This window comes from Odocoileus virginianus, chromosome X (assembly GCF_023699985.2).
Source record: "Odocoileus virginianus isolate 20LAN1187 ecotype Illinois chromosome X, Ovbor_1.2, whole genome shotgun sequence".
NCBI lineage: Eukaryota > Metazoa > Chordata > Mammalia > Artiodactyla > Cervidae > Odocoileus > Odocoileus virginianus.
Window position 1 is genome coordinate 47,356,435 of NC_069708.1, and position 17,939 is coordinate 47,374,373.

General features: G+C 37.6%; 1 protein-coding gene across 3 annotated transcripts in view; it reads left to right on the forward strand.

Moving 5' to 3' along the window:
* The window catches only part of DIAPH2 (diaphanous related formin 2), a 953,573-nt gene that overhangs the window by 682,958 nt on the left and 252,676 nt on the right, over positions 1-17,939 (forward strand). The gene's annotated exons all lie outside the window — the stretch shown is intronic.

Genomic DNA, 17,939 nt, shown 5'->3' on the forward strand with positions numbered 1-17,939 from the left:
CCTGCATTCTGAAATATAAGAATGTTCACAAGATACCTGAACAAGTATCTGCAGGCTTTGGAAATTTCTTTGTTATCTATTTAATCGTTTTTCGAAGTTGACATTTCCCTTATACTGGGTTGGCCAAAAAATTTGTTTGGATTTTTCCACAGCATCGTATAGGAAAACCTGAATGAACTTTTTGGCCAACCCAATACTGACATTGCCTTTTTAAATAGAATTTTTCATATCCTGCCCAAAATTCCATTTAATTAATTCCTTATTAATTCATCTGAAAGCAAAGAATAACCCTCCAGAACCAATCACTTTTCTTCCCTGTTGTTAGCCTGGGGCCTATGTTTTTTTGTTTTGTTCAGTTCAGTTCAGTCACTCAGCCGTGTCCGACTCTTTGCAACCCGATGAATGCCAGGCCTCCCTGTCCATCACCAACTCCCAGAGTACACCCAAACCCATGTCCATTGAGTCAGTGATGCCATCCAACCATCTCATCCTCTGTCATCCCCTTCTCCCCCTGCCCTCAATCTTACCTGATGCGAAGAGCTGACTTATTTTGTTTTGTAATAATATCAAAACATATATATATAAAGTACTGGGGGGGGTCTAGTTTCATCATATAATTTTTTTGTTCTTATGTATTATTAGATCCTTAATTATTAGGTCATCTTATTGTTTATTCTAAATCCAGAATCTGCCATTGTTCTTATTTAGCCTATGTATATTAACTTCAATCCAGTTTTAATTAATTGTCACTTATATTAACTTAAAATTTTAAATCAGTAGTAAATGTGCAAATAGTTTCTTTTCCACATGTTCTTTTTAGATAATTTTCCTTATTTTCTACTTTTATTTTTACTGGGAAAAAATAATTTATAAGCTGAATAATATTATATAAATATTAGCTTGATTCATAAAATGAGTTCAAGATGCATCTCATATATGTTAGACCATATAGCCATATTCATCATTTTTTCTTCATTAGTACTTGAGGGCACATGTGCTTGCTCAGTTGCTCATTCATGTCCAACAATTTGCAACCCCCTGGACTGTAGCTTGCTCCTCTGTCCATGAAATTTTCCAAGAACGAATACTGGAGCGGGTTGCCATTTCCTTCTCCCAGGGATCTTCCTGACCCAGAGATGGAGCCCCCATCTCCTGTGTCTCCTACATTGGCAGGCAGATTCTTTAGCAGAGCCACCTGGGAAGCTCAGGACTGGAGTAGTTTTATCTAAATTAATTTTCATCCACTAATGAATTTTAGGAAACATTGTGCATCATTAAAAGTCTTTGTTCCTAGACTAAATATTTCCCAAGATGTATAACTATATAAACATGTTCTTTCCATCTCCATTTTCCATCCAAAAGTAACTTTAAGGCGTTATGATAAAAGCAATAATGTATTTATAGAGACAGGATAAACCATAAGCAGTAAAGATGAAAGAATCAGATTAGACATTCCATTTGCTTACTCAATATGGTGTCTCTTATGCCCAGGTTTCCATCTTTACAGAACTTACTGGGTCGGTTTCACCCACACTGCAATCTAACTGATTTTCTTTTCTCTGCCATCTGCTATTCAGTGAATATGTGTTTGGATGTGTGTTTTATGCAAAATAACTAGCAGCCTAACATTTTGGCACACTTCGCTCTTATGTCTTTAGAATGCCTGGACATTTGTGGATAAAAGCGGTATATTTTTGTTTGTATATAGAAAAGAGTGAAAATCACTTCCAACTACTCCCCCTGCCACTAAAATGAATACCCTGAGATGCTAAAAGTAAAGTACCCACTTTAAAACAAACACGAAATCTTATGTATTAGAGTGATTTAAGTAGTAAAGTACAAAAGACGCATCCATTAACAATTAGTGTTTTTGTTTTGTTTTTGAGACTTTCACTAAACTGGGCACTGGTATATATAACGTATTGTGTCACTTGTTTCACCCTATGTAGAGCTTTAGTAGGCGTATCTCAATTTCCTTAGACCAGCCAATGACTACGTCCAGCATTTTCAGGCAGCAGCATGTCTTCCAGGGCACCCAGCTGTTACACATGGGAGGGCACACCACAGGGAGCCAGCCAGGTTCTCTTCTTAGAGCCAGCTTAATCATAGAATCACAGAATGTTTCTGTTATCCTTTGCTGTTCCCTGGGTAACTCTGCCTAACACTTAGAATCCTTCTCTTGCATTGTCACAAAGTAGCTCTAAAATGTGAGTCTCAAAGTTTATCTCGGTGTATCCACTGGCATGTTTTCTGTTCCCCTTCATTCCGAGACACACACACACACACACACACACACACACACTGTTCCTCTGGGCTTGTAAGCAAAGTCTGTATACTAACTAAATTGACCTGGAACAGTTGGGGCAGAGGGGAGAGGAGGAGAAAGCCACTGGCCATTCTATCTTGAATTTTGCAGAGAACTCAGATGTTCAAGCAAAATTTTAGATTCAGTATATGTATATATTTGTGTGTGTGTGTGTGTCTGTGTGTAGAGTTAATGACCTCAATAGAAGTTTACCCTTTTAAAAATTGTGGTAAAAATTATGAAAAATGAGATCTACCCTCTTAACAACAGTTTAAGTGTGAAATACAGTATTCTTTACTATAAGCACAACGTAATATGGCAGATCTTGTTACTGATTGAATTGTGCCCTGCTGCTCGACACTTACAAAATCAGAAGCATTAGTAGAGAGGAAAGTTGTCTCTAATCAAAATGCTGGCAATCTGGGGAGACTGTGGACTCAGTGTGCCTGGAAAACCACCTTGAAAGATTATGCTTGGCTGTGAAAATTTTAAAGGAAAGGTGGGAAGTTATTGCAGTGAATCCTTGAAATAGAGATCCAGAGTCATCACCATCCCCCACTGTGTGCAGTCTTGTGCGCAGGCTGTTGACTCCTCGTGATCTTCCTCTAAACATTATCTTGTTCACGGTTTGGTCACTCAGTTTGTTCATGAGATTACTGAAGGGGAAGCTAGTGAAGAGATCTGGTCATCTGTTATTTACTTGTTTTTTATTCCTACTTCTTTGATCTATGAAAAGATCTGAATTAGGCAAGGGATTGTGTGATTGGACTTTCCTTGTGGTCAGTCAGTAAAGAATCCATGGTGTGATTAAAAGTTCTGAAAGGTGTGATGGGGCTGGAGAGGAGTAGAACATGGGGGTGGTGGGTTAAAAGTTAGTTACAGTATATAGCTTTGTTAAAGTGACAAGGAAAGGCACTTCCTGCTGAGGACAGTTTCCCAAGCACTACTTACAATCTCTAGAAATGTGTTCGTCATGCATGACTGAAATTCTATATGCATTGTAAGGCAACTCCCCGATTTCCCCTTTCTCAGCCCCTGGCAACCATCATTATATTTATTTTCTAGGAGTTTGACTACTTTATTAGATCCTTGACATAAATAGTATCATGCAGTATTTGTCATTCTGTGTCTGGCTTATTTGACTTAGTATAGTATACTCCAGGTTACATCCATGTTATAGCATATGACAGACTTCCTTCTTTTGTATGGTTGAATAGTATTCCATTGTATGTATATACCACATATTTATTATTCATTCATTCATGAGACATTTAGATTGTTTCCACTTCTTGGCTATTGTGAATGATGCTGTAATGAACATGGGAATGCAAATATCTCTTTGAAATCCTGCCTTTTTTGTTTTTCTTAGTCCAAGTGCTGGCTTTGAATAACACATTGATATTGAAATTTATATGATTCCTAAGACCACGTGATTTTTTTGAGATGTCACAGACACCCAGACACAGCGAACACATTAAAGATAGTTTCATAGTCCTAGTTTATATCCATGTCACAAATGCAATGCTACTGAAATTATTTTGTTATTTTTTGTTTTCCTAAAGCAAAAAATTTTCACAAGGCACATTTTCGTCTTTCCAACAGAGAAAAGGAAAGGAATGTGTTGTTTGAAAGAAATGCAACTGTATTTGAATAGCTTCTTCCATAGAAAATGTCTAAAAATGTCTTTCCGCATTAAATAGTGCAATTTCCTATTGAAGACATACATTGATACTAGAGAAAATACAGCATCCATTAACAATGCGGCAAAAGTAATCAATTCTTACATATGTATGTATACACATACATACATGGATCCATACATGCACATACATATTTAGTGAACCTTGAAAAATAGATGAAGACTTGCCAAAAAGTATAAGAAATGTGATGCAAGAAAAACAGCTTTGCCTCTGAAAATTCTAGTGTAGCAAGAATAACATTTTCCTAGTACAATTTCTAGCCTAGAGTTGGTCCAGAATAACTGACCATATTGAATAAATACAGGGAAACAATCTGAAATGTTTGGCTGCCATGACTGAAGTGTTAGATTAATGTGTTTTATATCCTGAAATGAACTTGTTTTCAACCTTGCAAAAAATTTTATTAGGTGAAGAAGAGATTAGACTTAGGGTTAGGGTTGCATGATCACCTAAAGACAATTTATGTAAGGTGATGGTGTGAATAGATTCTGAGAAGTGAGCATAGATCTTCAACTCTTATGGAACTAGGAGTTGAAAGTTTAATGTCAGGGATGACAAACAGCCCAAACTGAAAAGAAATAAGAGTTTTGAAAAGAAATAAGGGTTGTCAATAAGCAACTGGGTTAGAAATAAGAAGTTGTGTTTAAATGCCATTATGTTATTATAGAGTAACATGTCTGTCTTTGAGATAGTTTGTTGTTGTGTTGTCTGACTCTTCACGACACCATGGACGGTAGCCCTCCAGGCTCCTCTGTCCATGGGATTCTCCAGGTAAGAATACTGGAGTGGATTGCCATTCCCTTCTCCAAGGGAACTTCCCAATCCAGGGATCGAACCCAGGTCTCCACATCACAGTCTCCTACATTGCAGGTGAATTCTTTACCACTGTGCCACATGGGATACACCTGGAATAGTTTATTGTGGGTTAAATTCAGGATGAGATTGCCCTGCACTTACTAGATTCTTACCTTATTTTAGAGATCATAGGACATACAAAAGATGAGCAAAATATATTTTACCATCAACTGTCTTCAATCGAGAATCAGAAGATTTAATATAAAATTGAGCAACTAGCTTAAATAATATATTCAAGTATTTCCACTATAGAAATCTCAAAGTATTCACTGTTTCTCAAGTGCTTCCCTTTTTGCTGAATACTTATGGAATCTAGCATTTTATAGCTGGGAGGAACCTTATAGAATTTCTACTCTTTTTGCTCTGTTTTGCAATTGAGGGAAATAAATCCCATTCCCCATGCAAAAAAAAAAAAAAAAGGATTAAATTTTTGCCTCAGTTCATAGGTCTTTCAAAAACACAGAGCTGACTTTTATCTTTATGAGTAAACTTGGTTTGGAATACTTTTTCAGTTTTGTTATCACTTCTTTACCTCATTGGTGATTTTAGTTAAGGACAGATAAGTAAAAAATGATAAAATATTATCTACTGAATTTGAAACTACCACTTGAATTCAGAATGCATGGTTGAAAACTATTTACAGTTCAGTACACTAATCCCCAAATTTGAAACAGCACTTGAAAACAAATGTAGGAAAAAATTGAAAACTTAAATGCCCCAAGAATTCAGAGAATCACTTTATAGTAAATAATCAATCCCAAATACCTAGATATTCATTTCTGAGTAGCAGACAGAGTAGCAGAATTACCTGGTATCATACAAACGAAAAAATAAAAAGCTAAAGAGTGCCCAATAATAATGAGCAATAGGGATTCTCAGATATTCAGCATCACCATTTGTAATGAATTTCATAGCTGTATACAGTTATTCTTGAGTCTATCGTAATATATCTCAAAGCCCTTTATACCCTCACTCTGTCACTACCTGAAGCAATAAAACTTAATTTCTCAGGGACATACCCTTTATCAAAATTCACACTGACTATATATTTTGCTTCATTAACATTTGTAGTCAAGTGATCTTTTAAGATCATTGAAAACTGTTAGGACAGGCTCGGGGATCTGATATTTTACTCTTTTAGCTGAAGTTATAACCCCAGAATAGTTTCTGTTTGGAGGGAACATATCAGGATCAACTGGATTCAGGCTGAGGGCATGTTCACTGAACCCACAAGCATGTTGGAGAGCACTTTTGAGGCACTGTCCTGATGTAAATCTGAATGGATAAGGGGAGATCTTTTCTCCATTTGACTTGGTTTTGCAGTTCCCGCTCTTGCCATATAAGCTGATCTCCAAGTTATCTAAGAACCCACTATTTCCAACTGCCTGTTGTTGTATTACCATCCCAGTATTGCCTAGCTATCTCAAGCTCAGTCTATTCAAAACTAGTCAGTATTCTCCCTCTCTGCCTGCTCTACCCACTCGAAATAATGTTCCCTTTCTTGTCTCCCAAGTTCTGTTAAAAAACAAGTATACAGAAGACACACTCTGAGTTACTCAGGCAGGAGAACTCAAGTATCCTGAATATGGGGTTAACCCAAATGTTTATTCAGATTTTTCCATAGCATCTTACGGGAAAAGCTGAATGAACGTTTTGGCCAACCCAATACTTCCCTCTCTCTAACCAGTAACATCTAGTTAGTCACCATGTCCCATGGACTCTACCCCCTCCATATTTCTTATATCCATCTTCTACTTTCTGTTCACATGCTATGTCACTGGCTGTCTAGATGCTGTCCCAGGGTTCAATGTCTCATCTCTCCAAACATCCTTCCCTCTGCTGCCAGAGTAAGATTCCTACAAACAGGTGAGATCACATTGCTCCTCTGTATGAAAACCATTGATTAGCCATCACCTCCAAAGAAAACTTGAAAACCTTATCATGCATTCAACACCTTTCCAGGTATAGGGAAGGAAACACTTGCCTTCCATGTTCCTGGATTCAACAGCTAAGTCTGCAAAATTGCCACTAGACAGATAACCATGAAGGTAAGGTATGCATGTAGGCTAAGACACTTCAGTCATGTCAGATTCTTTGCTACCCTATGGATTGTAGCCTGCCCGGCTCCTTTGTCCATGGGGATTCTTCAGGCAAGAATACTGGGGTGGGTTGCCATGCCCTCCTCCAGGGTCTCTTCCCAACCCAGGGATCGAACCCCTGTCTCTTACGTCTCCTGCATTGGCAGGAAGTTTCTTTACGGCTAGCACTGCTTGGGAAGCCCATGAAGATAAAGTATACAAATTTGTTAAGATTTAATGATCTCCTGGAGTAGGAAATGGCAACCTGCTCCAGTATTCTTGTCTGGAAAATTCCATGGACAGAGGAGCCTGGTGAGCTACATTCAGTCCATGGAGTAGCAAAGAGTCAGATACAATTGAGCTACTAAGTGCACACCTTATGACATCATAGAAAGAAAAAAATTGAATGCCCAAACAGTCGGTGAGATTTGAGAACTTATACAATATCTTAATCGGGGAAGGGAAGACAGGACATAGGCCACTTAGGGGTGAGTAAATAATTTTTTAGGGAAGATGAATGAAACATCAGGAGAATAGATAGAAGATATGATAGTATAAGACAGTGTTTGTCTGGTGGTTTCAATTTCTAGTCCCCTTTCCTTTAATAAGAGCCATTCTTCTCTGATTAAGAAAACCAGATTAAATTCATACTTTTGTAATCTGGAGGAGTGGTAAGGGTACCCAGGTTCAAGTCCTGAATCTACCACTTACTGTGGAGGTAGCACTGAGAAAGTCAGTAGACCTCCCTGAGGTGAATTTCATCATGTGTGAAAAGGAGTTACTGATAGCATATATGCATCATAGGGCTATTGGGAGGAGTAAATAAGACAATGCTTATAAAACATTTAGCTCAATGCCTGGTTCCTTGTAAGAGTTCACTAAACATCAGTTCCTGCTACTATTGCTCGCTATTATTGCTCTGTCTCCCAACACTAGTTTATAAATTCAATGAGGGTTAGGAACCATGTCTTATCACTTTATTTACTTTCTTTTTCTCTACTTAATCTCCCAGTTTCTTATACATTGTTGCTGCATGATAAATGATGCTGAGAGCTGAATATGAGGTAGGGCTGGAACTGGTACTTGATCTAATTAACATCTGCGTGTGCAGACTATGAATATTCAGTAATAATACTTACATTCTAAAATATACACATCAATCTCAAAGTTTTCTAATCATAACTCTTATGTTACTCTAAACACAACTATTTATATGCCAGTCTCAATAGTTATGTGTTGTCCAACACCTGCTATTTTTTAACTCTTAGATACTATGTAAATTGTTAATAATTTATCAGATAAACTTTAATTGGATATTTACATAATATATACTCTTCTTATCAGTAGTTAGGAACTAACAAGTAGACTTACTGTCATTTGCATAGTATGCTATGTTGCATTAGTCCTAGGGTTTTTCCTTATTGTTGTTAGTGTATGTGTGTGTACTTATATATGTGTATGTTTGTGTTAATTTAGTTAGCATTTTTTATGCCTTTGAGCAAAAAAAAAAGTTGGATGATGTCAGTTGTCTGTTTAAAACTTCAATGACTTACATCTTTCTCAAGAAAAATTTCAAAATGCTTGAAAGACCTGTGAGACTTCCCAGGTAACACTAGTGGTAAAGATCCTGCCTGCCAATGCAGGAGATGCAACAGATGCGAGTTCCATCCCTGGGTTGGGAAGATCCCCTGGAATAGGAAATGGCAACCTGCACTAGTATTCTTTTTTTTTTTTTTTCATTTATTTTTATTAGTTGAAGGCTAATTACTTTACAATATTGTAGTGGGTTTTGTCATACATTGAAATGAATCAGCCATGGATTTGCATGTATTCCCCATCCCGATCCCCCTTCCCACCTACCTCTCTACCTGCTCCCTCTGGGTCTTCCCAGTGCACCAGGCCCGAGCACTTGTCTCATGCATCCAACCTGGGCTGGTGATCTGTTTCACCCTAGATAATAGTATTCTTACCTGGAAAATTCCATGGACATCGGAGCCTGGTAGGCTATAGTCCATGGGGACGCAAAGAGTCAGAAGTGATTGAGCGACTGAACACAGCAAGAGACCTATAGAATCTGGCCTGTACAGAGATCAGGAAACGTCTGCCTCCTATTTCCCACATACTCCATTGGCTTTAATAGTCCAGGCTTTTTTTCTCTCCTTTATGTGGCCACAGTATTTCATCTCCCTCAGAGCCTTCACTCACCCTATTCCAGGGCTCCTCTGGCTCTGCCCCTTCAAGGCTGAGTTCTAATATTTCATCCATCAAGTGGCATTGGCAAACACTTGACCCACCCATACCCCCACAGTCTGTTAGGTCTCCTAAATAAATACTCTTGAAAACCTGTGCTTTGCATTGCATGCTTTTCAACTGGTGTTTAAAAAATTGTATTTGTTTAATGGGTGCTTTCCCACCAAACTGTAATCTCCATGTAAGCCATGACCCAGTGACTTTGTGTCCATATTGAGTATTGTATCCTCAGAACCTAGAAGATACCTGACACAGAGTAGGCACTTAATGGATATGTTTGGATAAATGAAGGTATCTCTTAGGTATCTCTGAATGCGAAGATAGAGTCTGTCTTCAAAGGAAAGGTAAAAAGAAATACCCACAAAGGACAGAGTGAGTGAATACTGAAAGGGGGTAGAGAAAAGTAGGAGGGCTGAGTGTACTTCTTACCTCTGTAATGTTCATCAGATCTGTGGCTTTAACTGGAAGCTGATTTAAAAGCATTTTCTTTATACCCAGCCAACTCAGGCCACCTTTGGAAAATTGGGCTCATTACAAAATTGGTTCATCACTCCAGTAACATAATTGCCTACTATATGTTAAAAACTGGGGACTTTGGTTCAGAATCTCTATCACTGACTATGCTATCTTTGTTATACTATTTAAAGGTCCTATGCCTAAGATTTGTAATCTGATTTTTTTTTAAATTTTATAGTCTAAATAATGAGACATTTTAAACTGTTATGTTGAACCCAATTGCAATGTATATATACTATATTGTTCTTTTTAATATTTCACATTTTAAAATATTCATTAGTGCATATTTATCATATAATGTGTGATCTCTAAGTAAATCTCAACTAGTATGCCATAATATTATTTTTTAAATAATTTTTTTAAAAAATAGTAATCATTTTTGTCTAAACTAATATATTCAAATTAAATGAAAGAATTCATATTTTGTTTTTAGCATTTAGAGACATCTTTTCTGATATATTATGGAAAGATAAAATGCTGTCTATATTTTTTTAATAGATTTTACATTTGTGACTTCCTTGCATTTAAACGGATAATTATGCTATGTTGCTAACTAAAGCTTTTTGAAGGTTAAGTGGATCTCAAATTGATTTTTCCAAGTTCTCAACAATCCAGACGTAATGATATTTCAGATTTCAAGTTTTTTATTAAAATCATAAGTAATGTACTGCCTATGAAGATGGAAATTGTAAGAACTAATTTGATTCAGTTCACAATGAGGTACATAAACTCCTTCGTCCCCAGTGCTCTACTAGTGCTTATTCCAGTTCTAATGGAACAAGTCTTATGTATTAACAATTACTCTCCACATCAAAATTAAGTAAAATGAGAGTTTTCTCTGCCTAGTATTTGATGAAGCAATGCTATTCTAGAGCAGGTAACAATTTACCCTGACTCTCATAAGGTCCCTAACTGAGTCTGAAAATTAAGATCGACAAAGACAGATTATCAGGAAAAAAAACCATATAAATTATTGACTGTAAATTTGACATGGCATGCATGGAAACTTTCATTAGTAAAAGACGACTCAAAGAAATGGTTAAACCTGAGAGGTTTTATGCTGGCTTTGATGAAGAGTGGAAAGTCATGGAAAGATATGATAGGGCAAAGAAAATGAATCATAGGAAACTGGGGGGACTAAGGTCTATTCATTCAGATTCTTCTTGGTGTCGTTCCTCCATCTTGGAGATAAGATCGTTCCTTTCTTTAGGATATAGGCAAGATACCTCTCATGTGGGGATTTTCTGACCTGTTCCACAGGAGAGGAGCAAGGGGAAACTCACTGACCTTTCTACTTCTATTTTCTCAAATTCCTTCAGCTTAAAGTATTCAATATGCCACAGTGCCATATTGTGGGATAGTGTCCTGAACCCCATCAGCTATTGTGGCATTTAGAAGATAAGGGTTACAGCACCTACCTTCAATCAGTGCAGTTATAGCTACTGAAAATAGTTAAAAACTATATATAATATACCTTGGAGAAGGAAATGGCAACTCACTCCTGTATTCTTGCCTAGAGAATTCCATGGACAGAGGAGCCTGGCAGGCTACAATCCATGGGGGCACAAAAAGTCGGTCATGACTGAGTGACTATCACTCGTATATAATGTATAGAAAAAGTATAAGCAATAATTCGTTTCCTATTTGAATGCATGTCTGTGGGTTATTTTAAGTTGAATTTTAGGTCCATACTAATACTATGTTAGTAAGGAATATAATATATAAATCTGTATATGTAGTCACACAAAAGCATAGATTATAAAAGCTTTAGACAATTCTATATAGTGTGTAAATACCCAAGTAAGTGTGTGAAGATTGCTTCCTTATGTCAAATTTTAAAATAAGTCAATATAAAAATACTTTACTTTTCCAGATTCATGACTGAGATCAAATGGTTTAAAATTAATCTTATATTTTAAAAGTTAATCTTTTATCTCCTAGCTTTTTAAAATGCTGACCACATTTTAGTTTGTAAATCTGCAAAAACACTTCTCTTAGAAAATGATGTAATTTTAGTTCACAATTGTCTTGAATAACTTCTAACCTGGAAAAATCGGAAATGCTTTTCTTTGTAGAACAAGGAATTTGAAAGTCTGCTAGTAAAAGGTAAACTTCTCTAAATTGCTTTCCCCCCTTACATTTGATAAGTTTGTATGCATTTGATATGCTGCTTTACCACTTTAAGATTTCTTTTAGTATATAAATGACTATGAAGTGAAGTGAAGTGAAAGTCGCTTAGTTGTGTCCAGCTCTTTGCAACCCCGTGGACTGTACAGTCCACAGAATTCTCCAGGCAAGAATACTAGAATAGGTAGCCTTTCCCTTCTCCAGGGGATCTTCCCAACCCAGGGATCGAACCTAGGTCTCCTACGTTGCAGGCAGATTCTTTACCACCTGAGCCACCAGGGAATTATGAATTATCTCTGTCTTTGAAATATTAAAGTACTGTGAATTATCTCTATCTTTGAAGTTTATCTTGGAAAGTCCATTGTTTTCCCAGGGTTCTTCTCTCTCAATATTTTAAGGACTCCCAAATTTGCTTAAGCAAATGGGAAGAGGTCACTCTACATGTTGATCCCAGAATAGTCTAATCATCTTCTGCGAAGTGCTTTTTCTTTGATACTGATACAGCTACCATCACCATCTCCTATGGTACCAAAGGCCCAGAAATCTGGGCATTCAGGAGCAAATGGTCTTTTCATCCTGCTCTCACCATTCTTTTCAATAATTTCACAAGAAAAGGCATCAGAAGAGCTTCTTTAGTATATAAGCTTTCTTTTAGTATATAAATTACTATGAAGTGAAGTGAAGTGAAAGTCGCTTAGTTGTGTCCAGCTCTTTGCAACCCCGTGGACTGTATGACCTGTACAGTCCACGGAATTCTCCAGGCAAGAATACTAGAATAGGTAGCCTTTAATTGGAGGAAAATTGTTTTACAATGTATTAGTTTCTGCCATACAACACCATGAATCAGCCAAAATTTTATATATATATTTCCCCTCCCTCTTGAGCCTCCCTCCCTTCCCCTCATCCCACCCCTCTAGGTCATCACAGAGCACCAGGCTGGGCTCCCTGTGTTACACAGCATCTTCTTACCAGCTGTCTATATTTTACACATTGTAGTGTATATATGTCAATGCTACTTTCTCCACTTATCCCTCCCTCTCCTTCTCCCACTATGTCCACAAATCTATTCTCTATATGTGTGTCTCTGTTCCTTCACTGCAAATAGGTTCATCAATCCCAGTTTTCTAGATTTCATATATATGCGTTAATATACGATATTAGTTTTTCACTTTCTCTCACTTATTTCACTCTGTATAATAGGCTCTAGGTTCATCCACCTCACTAGGACTGCCTCAAATTCCTTTTGTCTTATGGCTGAGTAATATTCCATTGTATATGTGTACCACATCTTCTTTATCCATTCATCTGTAGATGGACAAATAGGTTGAAGCCTACCTTTAAAAATGAATTTAAATGTCAAGATTGATGAAAGTAGATGAGAGTAAATGTTTTTATCAAGTCTTCAAAAATATTACTATTAAAGTATTCTCAGTAAATAAGGTTTGTCGTTGTTTTATCTTAAGATTTATAAGAAGGGTTTTAGTTTCCTAAGTACCCAAATCAACTCCATGGCTCTTCTTCCAATTTGGTGTTATAATGAGACTTCTCTTTCACCAAATATTTCTTGGGAAACTGTATGGCATAGCAGTTAAAAATATGAGTTATGGATCCATTCAGTTTGTCCTCATTACTGTGACTTACCAGCTGTATGACCTGGAGGAAATTCTTAATTCAGAAAGCAGTTATGAGGATTAATTGCATGAATCCATGGGAAGTGTGAAAGTCACTGAGTTGTGTTTGACTCTTTGTGACCCCATAGACTATACAGTCCATGTAATTCTCAAGGTGAGAATACTAGAATGGGATAGCCTTTCCTTTCTCGAGGGGATCTTCTCAACCCAGGGATTGAACCATGTTCTCCAGCATTGCAGGCAGATTCTTTATCAGCTGAGCCATAGGGAAGCCCAAGAACACTGGAGTGGGTAGACTATCCCTTCTCCAGAGGATCTTCCTGACCCAGGAATTGAACTGGGGTCTTCTGCACTGCAGGCAGGTTCCTTACCAAATGAGCTATCAGGGAAATCTGATTGATTATATTCTTTGCAGCCAAAGATGGATAAGTTCTATACAGTCAGCATAAACAATACTGGGAGCTGACTGTGGCTCAGAACATGAACTCCTTATTGCCAAATTCAGACTTAAATTGAAGAAGTAGGGAAAACCACTAGACCATTCAGGTATGACCTAAATAAAATCCATTATAATTTTACAGTAGAAGTGACAAATAGATTCTAGGGATTAGATATGATAGAGTGCCTGAAGAACTATGGATGGAGGTTCGTGACATTGTACAGGAGGCACTGATCAAGACCATCCCCAAGAAAAAGAAATGAAAAAAAGCAAAATGGCTGTCTGAGGAGGCCTTTCAGATAACTGAGAAAAGAAGAGAAGCAAAAGGCAAAGGAGAAAAGGAAAGATATTCCCATTTGAATGCAGAGTTCCAAAGAATAGCCAGGAGAGATAAGAAAGCCTTCCTCAGCAATCAGTGCAAAGAAATAGAGGAGAACAATAGATTGGGAAAAACTAAATATCTCTTCAAAAAAATTAGAGAAAAAGAAACATTCTGGGCAGAAAGAGGAGCAACTCCAAGGACCCTGGGTTGGGTATGATAACTTGCTAAGCACAAGGAAGAGAAAGAAGTTTAATGAATCTGGGCATATTGCTTAAGAGGGAGAATGAGATGAGATTAGATTGCAGAGGTGAGTAAAAACCAGATCATGTAGAACCTCATAAAGCTTGAGAATGAAATTGGATTTTGTTACAAGTATCATGGGAAACTATCAGAGGCTTTTCAGGAGAGGATTTACATTTGAGATACCAATAGAGGCCATGAAAAATAAAAGGTAGACATGACAAGCAGGCAGTTGATTATAGAAGTATCTCAGAGGAGAGACTGGGGCTACAAGTATAATTTGGGAGTCATCAATGTAGATGGTATTTCAAGTCATGTGAATTGCTGAGGTCAGTTAGGTAGACTATAGACAGAGGACTCAGGACCAAGCCCTCTAACATTTTATAGAAGTCAGAGAAAGAGAGGAGATAAGAGAAAAACATTTTAAGCATGAGCGTGTGTGTCATAGAAACTAAGAAAACTGGCTAAATGTTGCATGTGGGTGAGACATCAAAAGAAGGACAGAGAGGTGAATGTTGAATTTGGCAACATGAGTTCAGTTCAGTTCAGTCGCTCAGTCGTGTCCGACTCTTTGCGACCCTATGAATCGCAGCACGCCAGGCCTCCCTGTCCATCACCAACTCCCGGAGTTTACTCAAACTCATGCCCATCGAGATGGTGATACCATCCAGCCATCTCATCCTCTGTCGTCCCCTTCTCCTCCTACCCCCAATCCCTCCCAGCATCAGGGTCTTTTCCAACGAGTCAACTCTTCGCATGAGGTGGCCAAAGTATTGGAGTTTCAGCTTCAGCATCAGTCCTTCCAATGAACACCCAGCACTGATCTCCTTTAGGATGGACTGGTTGGATCTCCTTCCAGTCCAAGGGACTCGCAAGAGTCTTCTCCAACACCACAGTTCAAAAGCATCAATTTTTCGGCACTCAGCCTTCTTCACAGTCCAACTCCATACATGACCACTGGAAAATCCATAGCCTTGACTAGATGGACCTTTGTTTGCAAAGTAATGTCTCTGCTTTTTAATATGCTATCTAGGTTGGTCATAACTTTCCTTCCAAGGAGTAAGCGTCTTTTAATTTCATGGCTGCAGTCACCATTTGCAGTGGTTTTGGAGCCCAAAAAAATGAAGTCTGACACTGTTTCCACTGTCTCCCCATCTATTTCCCATGAGGTGATGGGACCAGATGCCATGATCTTAGTTTTTCTGAATGTTAAGCTTTAAGCCAACTTTTTCACTCTCCTCTTTCACTTTCATCAAGAGGCTTTTTAGTTCCTCTTCACTTTCTGCCATAAGGGTGGTGTCATCTGCATATCTGAGGTTATTGATATTTCTCCCAGCAATCTTGATTCCAGCTTGTGCTTCTTCCAGCCCAGCATTTCTCATGATGTACTCTGCATATAAGTTAAATAAGCAGGGTGACAATATACAGCCTTGATGTACTCCTTTTCCTATTTGGAACTAGTCATGGTCATTGTCATTATAAATAATACATTTCTACCATATGAAAACAATATTAAACTAGTATCATGAAAAGGTTATCATGATGTGTACTCTAGGGGAGGAAAAATAATTTTTTCTCTACCCATCTGAGCAATTGACATGACCCACCCCCTGGCCACTCTGTAATAAAGACAGAATAACAAGAGAAAACTAGGTAGAAGTTGATAAACATGTATACCTCAGGTTTATATAGCAGATACGCAGAAAAAAAATGAGAAACTCCCTAAAGTAGCCTACGTCACCAAGCTTAAATACCACCTTCAGCTAAAGGCAACTTCAGTGATACTCTTGATAGCCTTGATTTTCTGGTGATTTAGAGTCATCCTTCTCTTCCTGGTCGCTCAGCTGGTAAAGAATCCACCTGCAATGCGGGAGACCTGGGTTCAGTCCCTGGGTTGGGACGATCCCGTGGAGAAGGGAATGGCTACCCACTCCAGTATTTTAGCCTGGAGAATTCCATGGACTGTATAGTCCGTGGCGTCACAAACGATTGGGCATGCTGAGTGAATTTCACTTTCACTTTCTCTTCCTGGTTCAGAGAGGAACACATCCTTAACCAGTGGAGATTTCCTTTATAAATGGAAATTTCCCTTTCTAAAGGGTAGCTTTTACTCTTTTTAGAGCTTTTACTCTGTCTGCTGTTTCTCAATCAGCTCAAAATAATCTATGCCAAGGAGACATGTTTTGAGATGGCACATTCACTGCATTCTAACCTTAGAATAGATGAGTGCCTTTTTTGGGGGGAGGGGAAATGTAATTTATTATGTTTACCGTTGCATTTTATCTACTTTTGACACCTCTAAAAATTGAAATAATGATATTTCTCTGCCTTTTTCATAAGGTGATATGAAGGATATGAAACATAGTGTATTGTAAATAGCAAAGAGTTGTACAAATGCAAATTAATAAATGGAATTGTTTGTAATGTTAGATTATAAACTGCTTTGGGGTCTGGATTAGGTTATAATGATCATTGTATGGAGCACAGTGCTTAGCAGAATACTAACCAGTATCTTGTATCTAGTAGCTGCTCAAAAAAAGAAAATTTTAAAAATGACTGAAAATAAAGTAGTGGAAAGAAATGATGGTATCTAGTTCTTTTTCATCTGCAGAATCCCAAGTAGGATTTGGTGACAGGGTTGTGATTGTGAAAAATTTCAGTGCTGATTCACGCCCTCCATTCCTTTTACAAAGTAATCACTGTGAAGAGAAGTGAAGGACTTGGAGATTGGGTTGCTCTCCAGTTATTAATTCTAAGCTACAGCTTTCCCAGAATTTTTCAAATTTTCTCACTTTGGTATACAGACAGAATTTCTGAAATCAGTTTTTCTTCTAGGAGAACAAATTTGAGAAATTGTGTATCACCACATGGGTATATTTTAGCTGGCAGAAAATTGTGTTATGATAAATGGGAAATGTACAGTTTTTTGCCTTTTTAAAAAATCTTTAGCTTTTTCTCTGTGTTGTATAGATGTTGAACCTTCTGAAGTACACATGGTTTAGTACCTTGCTGCAAATAGGATGTAAGTAAGTGACCTTTGCAAAGCGTCTGTTCTTAGCAAGTCTGGCATGAGTCTGTTTTATTTAGGCAAGAGAGACTAGAGAACAAAAATTTCACTTTCATTCTGTGGCAAGAAAGAGAACGGTCTTATTTCTGCAGCTCTCAAACAGGATGTTCAACGCTCTCTTAAAAATCAAACAAATATGAAATTCTCAGAGGGAAAATCAGGTAGCATTACATGCAACCCTTCTGTTGGTAAAAAGGAAAGTAGAGTAAGTCAGAAATACATTAATTCTTCCAGGTCTATTGACAGCAAAATGGACTTGAGGATTGAAAGATTTAATGTGACTCCTTAGCAAGGAAGAGGTTGAAGTGTAGCTAACATGAATGCTAAAACTTAAGTAGCATATGAAGGAACCTAGGAAGGGAGGCATCTCACTTTTAAAATCCTGCTATATCCCATAAATGTCAGCTGC